Consider the following 10374-nt stretch of genomic DNA (forward strand, 5'->3'; position numbering starts at 1 on the left):
TACAGTCATTTTAGTTATGCTTAAATTATATTATCATATAAGTTGTATATGCAACATTACAATTACCCATGTTTCTTAACAAAAAGGTCAATAGATTTCATTGTATTTAATATATTGGTATTTATTGTCTGTCATTCTTATTTATTTCAGCTTTTTAGATATGTGATTTTTCTAATCAACTTTAACTGCTGTCTTTTTATCTCAGTTTTAATGAAAGGATTCTTTATGCTAAAAAAAAATATCATATTTTATTCCAGAAATGTTGCATTTGAGTTTGTTTCTGTTTCTCAGTGACTTGCACCTGGAGAAATAAACTCCACAATAGACTGTTATGTCTCCTATGTACAGTGAATACCACATGTGTTTATTTCCTGTTTGGACAGGTCGGAAAAAAATGGAGGGCATTTTGACTTTTATCGCCCACTTTCTATATTGCTGATTTTCTGACTCTATGTTGAAATTGCACAGGTTCTGAAATGTTAGAAAACAATCCCCCCACAAAATAAACTCTAATTATGCTGGTATTCACTAGGAAAATGTCAAAAATGTGCATTGTATTTCTTTCCCAAATGCTGATCTTCTGCTATGGGGCAGATTCAATTCCCTGCGTTGTTTTTCGCACTATTCAAAATATCTCTGCTGATTTTGCAAGATAAAATCTGCTGAGATTTTAATGTAGTAACGGTGTAATGGGGCATATTCAATTGTTGGCGTTACAGCCAAAAGTAACGTGTCCTGCGCACTATTACTGTCTTTACGGTAATAGTGCGCGTAAATACCGTTATTTTACGGTACTGGATTTCACCTTGCGGCTCAGGGAGCTGCGAGCTAAAATCCAGCTAGTATTACCGTAATAACGGTAATAGTTTTTCCGCGTCGGAAACCGCCAACAATTGAATATGCCCCTATGAATCTTTCAACAGATTCAATTGGCTGCGATGTTTCTAAAAACATCGCGGCTGCACACTTTTTCCGATATTACAGTAAAAATTAAAGCTCACTCTATGGGGTACGAGCAAAGTGAGCGTTATTTCTGGCAAAATAAATCCACACGAGGGGGGGGGAATTCAATTGTCCGCGTTACTGGTATTATTACCGTTATTACAGTAATAATGTACTTAATTACTGTTATTACGGTAGTTTCAACGACGGCTTTGAGCTGCGAGAAAGCCGGGTTAACATTACCGTAATAACGGTAACAGCTTTAACGCCGCGCTAATTTGGGGGGAATTGAGTTGCCCCCGAGGTGTCCCACGGCCGTTCCAGAGGCACCTCATGCAGACTTTTTGGGAATTGAGTCAATTGTAGAAACGTATCCCAACATGTATTCAGCTACTTCAACCTCGTCCAACGTCTTCCTTAGTCATTTGGCAGGACTTAGAAACAAATTAGTATAATATTCTTCTACGTATAGTGATAATTTAGAATATTTTTTTTTGCGCTATTTCAAATTTGGTACCAATAAATAAAAATTTCATTTTTGTAACCAAATCTTCATTTCAGAAAAACACTTTTCACATAAACCATTGGCAATTGGAAAAGCAAAGCATATATTAAGCTACTTCCACTATGTCTGAGAAAACCACATCCTTTACCATTTGTCTGAGGATGGTATAGGGACACAGGAACAAATGTGCCCACTTTTCACAACTCCTTCCATATGAGTTTTCCTACAGATTACTGGAAAAACAAATAAACAAAAACTATGCCAAAAGGTTAACCAAACACCACAAGTTTGTACAGCAGTTATGTTACTCAGTATTGTAGCGTTTAGTCAGAAAGAAGAGAAAGATCTGAAACAAACAACAATCACCTAAACATATACATATATAACAGATATACCATTATATTTTATAATGAGGGGAAAACCATTATTTTTGGAACAATTACCTGAAACTAGCGGATATAAACCCATGCTGCATAAGCATAAAATTATTATTTGTTATTCAGGGCCCGTATATCTGTTTGCAATTATTTGGTAATAGGAGAATTATCTCACAAATGTATATATTTCCAAAACCCACTTTTAAGAAGAAATATTTTGCACAATATAATACAATTGTACTGTGCTGCTTTCAACATGGGAAGTAGGGTGCAAGTGGATTTTTCGTATGACAAAAAATAAGAGATAGAAAATGCAGACTAGAATTAATTTATCTATTTATTTTAATGAGAGAAAGTAAATATTTGTTTGCAGACATTGATGGAAATATCAGTAAAATATCAATAGCAAGTGTCCTTCAAGCCTTTGATGCACTCAGCTTCCTTGGGAACATCCTTCTTGACCCTTTCTCTATGGCTCCCCACCGCGCAGAGTATCCTGACTTGTTTTTAGCACAAACAGTGACATCATCAAAGAATAGGAATATGGATAGGTGGGAGTGCCAGACCCCCCTGACACTTCCATTTAATGCATTAGATGGAGATGACCTGTTGGACTCCTCAGAAGCAAACATAACAATTGCACATAGATTCAAAGCTGAAAATTTATGCCATCAACAAATGAATTAACAGTGTTCTGTGTAGCTGCTTAAATATTGAATATAATATATTGAATATAACAGAATATATAAATATATATATATATATATATATATATATATATGTATATATATATATATATATATATATATATATATATATATATATATATATATATATAATTGACCACTTCCTGTGAATTATAAGGATATATTTATTTTTATGAACAAAGGGGCATATTCAATTAGGTTTCTGGTCTACGGTAACGCGCGGTACCGCGGAACCTGTGCAGTATTGACGGTAATACGGTACCGCAATAACGCGGATTATCCTACGCAACCCTATGGGGTGCGCACGAAACTACGTGCAAAGTTACTACTGTTTTATGCTTTGTTCTCCTTAATGTCTCAGGCCCAATGTGTGTGTCACATACTATTTTGCCTATGGGCAATACTATTAGAGAACATAGAGCACAGAACAGAGGAAAGTGACAGAAGTCTCACGGTAAAATCTACAAAGATAACATGGGCAGTTCTACCATATATGGACATCTAGTAAACAATAACATTTTGGAAATTTCTCAGCTAGTTAATACGTTCCGCCCTATTTTTTAACATAAATATAATTTCTTTACAATGTTTAATATAGCTTCCCTTTAAATAAAAGAATGTACTTCAGTAAATAATGGTCCTCTAGTCAATAACACCCAATTTAATTATGCTTTGGGTCACCGAGCCCTTGCTTTAATTACTGACACAAGTAAATTACACAGGATCTGTGTCAAATATAAACCAGGAAAGATACAGTGTATTTCCAGCCAGCCACGGAACCATAATAAGTGTCGGTATTTAAAAGGATGATTTGGCAACTTTGTCTAATACTTTTCTGAAATAGCAACCAAAATACAGTGCTTTGTTCTGGAAATGTTTAATTGAAGGTTCAATATTTTGGTAATGACAACTTTATATTAAAAAAATTTTTCAGCTTACAATTTCTCTTTGGTCCAAAAAGTATTTGTAATCTAGTTTTATGAGTTGTACTCTTCCCGTTATCATGCCAGGTTTATCCTGCATGTTTGACGTTAAAGTCACTGTTTTTCCACAAAGTAACAATGACATATTTATGTGAAATAACATTACATTTTAATGTACCACAATGCCAGGTGTGTAGGAATGGGAGCCAGAGGGGATGGCCCCCGGGCGTTGTGGTGAAGGTGGCTCCGCGAGCTGCCTGGGACAGGATAGGTTGAGGATGACACTGACAGCTGTTTTCATTCCAGACACAATTTATTGATGCTGACATGTATCCTTGACAAGCCTGGCTGCAAGGCATTATCACATCAGCTGAGAGGTAGAGGCGCTGCGTCTCTCTAATCTGATGTAATGATCCAGCGCACACTTTGAGGTCAATGAATGCTGTGGTGGGCATGACTGCAACTACATTAGTCTGCTGGCAGCATCGGATCAGAGGCAGTGACCAGTAGAACACAATGTTTTAGGATATGTATAAAACACTGCAGCACAGCAAACTGAAGTAAGGACAAGTAGCACAAAAATTACAGCATATCAGGGGCAAACGCAGGAGTTGTAGAGGGGGGTTTCCACACCACGCCGCCAGTGGGCGTGACCAGCGTGCATGGGGGTGTGGTTATAATTTTAGACATTGCTTGGCTGCTCTCCAACTCTTCCTATTCCCATAATATACATGTGAAATCTGTGTGCACTACTGTTAGGTGCATGCAGCTCTCTCTTTTCAAACAGAGCCGTGTGAAGCGGGGGCAGGGTCCAGCCACCTCAATTATACAGTGCCCCAGACTTGGAGGGGGTTTCCAGGCACTAGGAAACCCCACTTGGTTTGCCTATGCATATAAAATAATACATTCTGCATTAGTGGTATGTATTGCAGTAGTTAGTGATGCTGTAGTCGGGGCCCAGGGATTATTTTTCTGACTCTGCATAAAGAGGATAGAAGATAGATGGCAGTGAGGAAATTAGTTAGAGGAGAGTGGGAAGGTGGTAAATGAATTATAGGATGAGAGAGATTTTGTCAGTCAGTCTCGATGTCCTGTAGAACTAACATTTTGTCCCGTGTGTTGGGAGGTGATTCAGTCTTCCTTTATATTGTATGCTCTCATTAACAGGGCCCACTCTAGCTTTTGTCCCACGTCTTCACCTCCTTCCCGATCCTCATATGAACTTGTACTTTTTTTTTTACGTCTCTGCACTCGTCTCATCATCTCACCCTACAACCTGTCCCTTGACTCTTTTGTCTCCCACCTTCTCCGCTCCCTCTTTCCCATTAAATGCCCATCTCTAGTTCACCTCTCCAACCTGTGTCTCTCCACTGGCACAATTCTAAAGAAGCCATCTCTCGACCCAGCCTCTCTCTCCGACTACCACCCTATTTCTCTCATTGCCTTTGTCTCCAAACTACTTGAGCAACCTCAAAAACACCACCTCTTCCTACATCTAAAATCTCATTTCAAAATATTCTCCCTCTCACCCTCTTAGATCTACCTCTGATCTGCACCTCAATTCTGGCAACCACCTCTCACTCCCGCCTACAAGACTTCTGTGGCACTACCCACTTATGGAATTCCCTATCACGCCCAATCAGACTCTCCAGCGGTGTTTAAATCTTTGAACGCTCTCTAAAAATCCATCTCCTTATTAGAGCTTACCCTACTACTGCTAATACTACTTACAGCAGTGCACCCTCACAATTGTCCCAATCTCCTCTCTGAGCCACACTTCTTCCTTTTGTTTCAGTGGTGTCCTCTTCCAATTAGGCATCGGTGGTGAGTGGAAAGCAACAGGCCGAGGCTGCCTGCTGCTGAATGGCCTCAGACAGGAAGTGTTCACTTCACTTCCTGTCTGATCTGAGGAGCGATGCAGCAGAACGGCTACTGCAACTAAAGGTAAGTGAGGGGGCTGCACAGAGAAAACTATAGAGGGGGCAGACAGAGCAAATGATAAGGAGGAGGGCAGGCAGAGAAAACTATATGGATAGGTGCTGCACAGAGAAAACCATAGAGGGGGGCTGCACAGAAAAATCTATAGGAAGGGGTGCTGCACAGAGAAAACCATAGAGGGGGGGCTGCACAGTGAAAACTATAAGGGGAGATGCTGCATAGAGAAAACTATAGGGGGGCTGCACATACAAAACTATAGGGAGGGGGGCTGCACAGAGAAAACTATAGGGTTGGGGGAGGCTGCATATAGTAAACTATAGGGAAGGGGAGTTGCGCAGAGAAAACTATAGGGAGGGGGGCTGCACAGAGAAAACTATAGGGAGGGGGGCTGCACAGAGAAAACTATAGGGAGGGGGGCTGCACAGAGAAAACTTTAGGGAGGGGGGCTGCACAGAGAAAACTATAGGGAGGGGGGCTGCACAGAGAAAACTATAGGGAGGGGGGCTGCACAGAGAAAACTATAGGAAGAGGGAGGCTGCATATAGAATACTGTAGGAAGGGGAGACTGCATATAGAAACTATAGGGAGGGGGAGGCTGCATATGGAAAAATAAATGGAGCGGGAGGATGCACATGCAAAACTATAGGAAGGAGTATAGCACATACAAAACTATAGGGAGTGGGGCTGCTATAATGTGTGAAGGAAAGGAGGGGGTTGCAATAATGTGTGAGGGAATTGGGGGGCTGTCTTAGTAGTACATGGGTGAGAAGTAGGCTATTAATGAAATGGTGGAGTTTAGGTGGGGGGCTTATTAATGGGTGCTTTTTTTATTTGTGGGGTGTTGGTGCAATTTAATTTACTGGTGGGGCCTAGTAAATTAAGATGGGGTGATAGGACCTTTAATTTAATGCTGGGGTGGTTTGGGGCTATTAATTGAATATGGGGCTGAGTTTGGGGAGAAATGCTATTTATTAAATGTGAATATTAATTATTTAATGCTGGGGATTGTTGTGAAAAATAGTTATATTAAACGGAAATACTATTAATTTATTGCTGGGGATGTTTGGAAGGAGAGTAATACGCTTATTTATTAAATGGGAATACTATTAATTTAATGTTGGGGTTGGTAGGAGGGAAGTGGGTCTATTTATTAAATGTGTATATTATTCATTTAATGTCAGGGCTGGAGGGAGGGAAATAAATCTATTTATCAAATGTGAATACTATAATTTTAATGTGGGACTGGAGAGAGACCTAATTATAAAATGTGGCTACTATTGATTAAATGCCAGGGATGGTTGGAATTTTCTAAATTCCGTGTACCAATGTTTATTTCCAAATAGGGCCTCCAACAATCCAGGATCCAGACAAGCAGCAACTGATCTAAAGACACCAGCAGCCACAGGTGGTGAAAGTGACAAGACAGGTAGGAAAGAGCAGGACAGTTTGCCAACTGTCCTGAATCTGGTGGGGCAGTCCCGAATTTGGGTCACTTTCTCGCTTAGTCAAGATTTGGCCCGATGACAAGGACAGTTGGAAGGTATGTCCTACTTCACACTGTACTGCTCGTGAAGGCAGAGCTGCATGCACCTAACAATAGTGCACACAGTTTTGCTTGTGCATTTGTCTAAAATGCATCTAAAATGATAAGCCCCCCAATCTTAAGTGCCCCAGACCCCCCCCCCCAGAGCCTTATTCCAGCTCTGGTGATACTTTAGTGGTTCTTGCATTGATTTCATTGCCTGCCTTCTACCATTCTCAGATCACTTTGTTATACATATGGCCAGCTAACAAAATCATTAATCCTGCCTACATTGCACTTAGTATATCACCAGCAATCCCTTGGAATAGCTTTCCCCTTCACTTTTGTCATTGTCTGCCATCCCTCCCTGCACTGTTATTAATTTAAGCCACCACCAATCACTGGGCACATTTAGGGTTAATACACAATTATTACAAAAGTAGTGTTTTCTTGCAGATGCTTGAAGCATTTCACCGTTGTGGTGATCACACAGGTTAGCCATTTATTATAAGGATTATTTGTAATTAATTTTTTTAAATACACAGTGCACATATTTATATATTAGAAGAGAGAGATTTAACTGGTAATTTGCATCTCATGATGCCAGGGAAAGATGCAACAGTGCGGTGAGGTGCCCATATGCTGCTCTGGCAGACTGATGAAAAAAAGTTTGATTGTGCCAACTTGTTTCGTAATAGATAAACTTATTAAGCAAAGTCAGATATGTTTCTATGAAGGTAATATTGGAAGGATGTGTTAGTAGGCAACTAAACAAGTTTGAGGCATAAGCCAGTCGCAGATCATGCAAAAGGATTCATGTATTTTTTATAACACAGGACTGGCAGCTTTTCCCCTGCATTACTTTACAAATGACCCACTGTGTATTAAGTTTATCACATCTAGGTTTTTCAAAATGTTACTACAACCAAATTCCAGTAGTTCTAAATCCCGTCTACTTTTGTGTTGGCCCCACCTCCAGTTGTTTTAGTCCCGCCCACATGAGGCCACTTCAAGAATTTTTTCCAGGGCCACGTTCCCAATCCACCCTTGTCCACTAATAAAAATAAATAAAAGCTTTTTAACTCATCATCAGCTATTTATATAACGCCACTATTTCCACAGCATTGTGTAGAGAACTCACTCACATCAGTTCCTGCCCCATTGGAGCTTACAGTCTAAACACACACACTGATAATAGCAGTCAATTAACCTACCAGTATGTATTTGGAGTGTGGAAGGAAACAGGAGCACTCAGAGGAGACCCACACAAACACAGGGAGAACATACAAACTCCACACAGATAAGGCCATGGTCAGGAATCGAACTTATAACCCCAGTGCTGTGAGGCAGAAGTGCTAACCACTGAGCCACCGTGCTGCTCAAACTCAAATAATAAATCATTTTATTAGGTGTTCTCTTATGTTAACTGTTACACATCTCTAAGCCCACCCACCATATACCCCCCGAGACGATATGTGCACACCCCCACCTTCAGCTGTGCTGGGCACCTCCAAACCCCCTCCCTCATGAGCTTGCTTCTCTAAACTCACTGCTTTCTCAGTGCCACACACATGCTTTGCCCAGCATGACTGGGACCTGTAGAGGAACAGGTTTTCCTAGGTCCAGCTCCCCTTATACCACAGCGCCCCATAGCAGTCACATACAGTATAAATATCCCTTTTCTTGTAGGCGTAAAGTTCAGTGGCGCACGCAGGGGGGGTTTCTGGGTCTCCTGAAACCCCTCCCCTCCGCTAAAAAAGTACCCTATATAGCGGCACTGTACTATAAAACAGCCGCGGACACTTCTTTGACAGCGCTGCGGCTGCTGTATAGTACAGTGCTGCCTAAACAGAGCTGCCGCGCATGCGCTGGTGCTTGCGCGGCAGCTCTCTCGTTTTTGTTTTTTCGATGGAGGGGAAACCCCCTCTTAAAAATGCTCCGTGCGCCCCTGAAGTTCCCATACATAACAAATTTATCTGGACCATTCTGGCTTTTGTCTTTAATCTACCAACCTTCTTTCCACCAAATAGAGAATACTTTTATCTATAGACTTTGAGATTTCATGGTAATACATAATTAAATATGTAGTTGTTTTTACTGCAGTTGGCATTCAAAGGTAACATGGAGTGAGAGAGTTTAAGGCCATCACAACAAGATAACTTGCCAGTAAAGAAATTAGTACCCAGGCTTCTTATTAATTGGGATTTGTCAAGATTTTATCAGTGTAGATAACATGTAGACATAAACAGCAACATTATATAGACATAACCAGCGACAGTATCATTGCTATTTTTTTTTGCTTATGTCAAGGTCTGGGTAAGTCAGTGAGAGTGGTGTGCTCACTTATCAACCAGGAACTGTGTATTGAGCGATGCAAATTCTATCCTACATAAACATACGGTCATGTTTCTCTGTAAGCTTGATACATTGCCTGATTTTCATAATGACTAACCTGTATATGATGTGTCACACATAAAACTGATTTCCCACATAGTTTATGAATGAAACATAATTAGATCACACTTTCCCACGTTCCAACAAATATTAATGTAATACTTTTAAATGCAATCACTGGCCTGATCAAACAGGCTTATTGCCCTCCAGGCACCGTAGCAGGTGTAGAGCAAACTGACACTTTTACTTTCACACTTTTTGTTTAAAGAAAAAAGCATAAAGGTAATAACTATCTGTAATAACTGATTGCGGAAGGAGAGGTACATTTTAATTGTAGATTTTAAAAATAGTTTTAATTTATAGTTTTAAAAATAGCTTTAATTGTAGTTTTAAAAAATAGTTTAGTTCTACAAGTTATGAGAAAGTAGGTGTCTCAAAACAAGGGGTTATGAAAGGGGCAAAGTCCCATTACTGGTGTGAATATACCTGGTTTATCTGGCTCAACTATGCCTGCTTTGTGTTGGCTGGCCACCGATTACCTTCTAGGGGTTCACCAATCACTCAGGCAAAGAAGCTATGAAGTACAAAGTTACTTTTATTGTTATACAACACACCAAAATAAAAATACACTTTAAACCAGGCCTGTCCAACCTGCGGCCCTCCAGGTGTTGTGAAACTACAAGCCCCAGCATGCTTTGCCAGTAGACAACCTGTTGATAGCTGGAAGGGCTTGCTGGGACTTGTAGTTTCACAACATCTGGAGGGCCGCAGGTTGGACAGGCCTGCTTTAAACTATTGTTGGGCAGCAGGTAGTCCTAGGGCCACAAGCAGTCTTCCGAGCCTTAAACTGTGCCCCCCAGTTTGTTATAACTTGTAACACTTGTTTAAAAGGCCTGTTGATATGTTATTACAGATATGTGTCTCTTTCTTTGATTAAATGTATTGTTTTAACTTCTTACTGAGATTAAGGGTAATGGCGCCCCCCTTGAAGGTTAGAGGGCTGCGACATGCAGTCATGAAAGTGTTTCAGATTGGCCAGCACTGCTTTAAACAAATACCAGACTGT

Source organism: Mixophyes fleayi, chromosome 1, assembly GCF_038048845.1.
Source record: "Mixophyes fleayi isolate aMixFle1 chromosome 1, aMixFle1.hap1, whole genome shotgun sequence".
NCBI classification, from domain to species: domain Eukaryota; kingdom Metazoa; phylum Chordata; class Amphibia; order Anura; family Limnodynastidae; genus Mixophyes; species Mixophyes fleayi.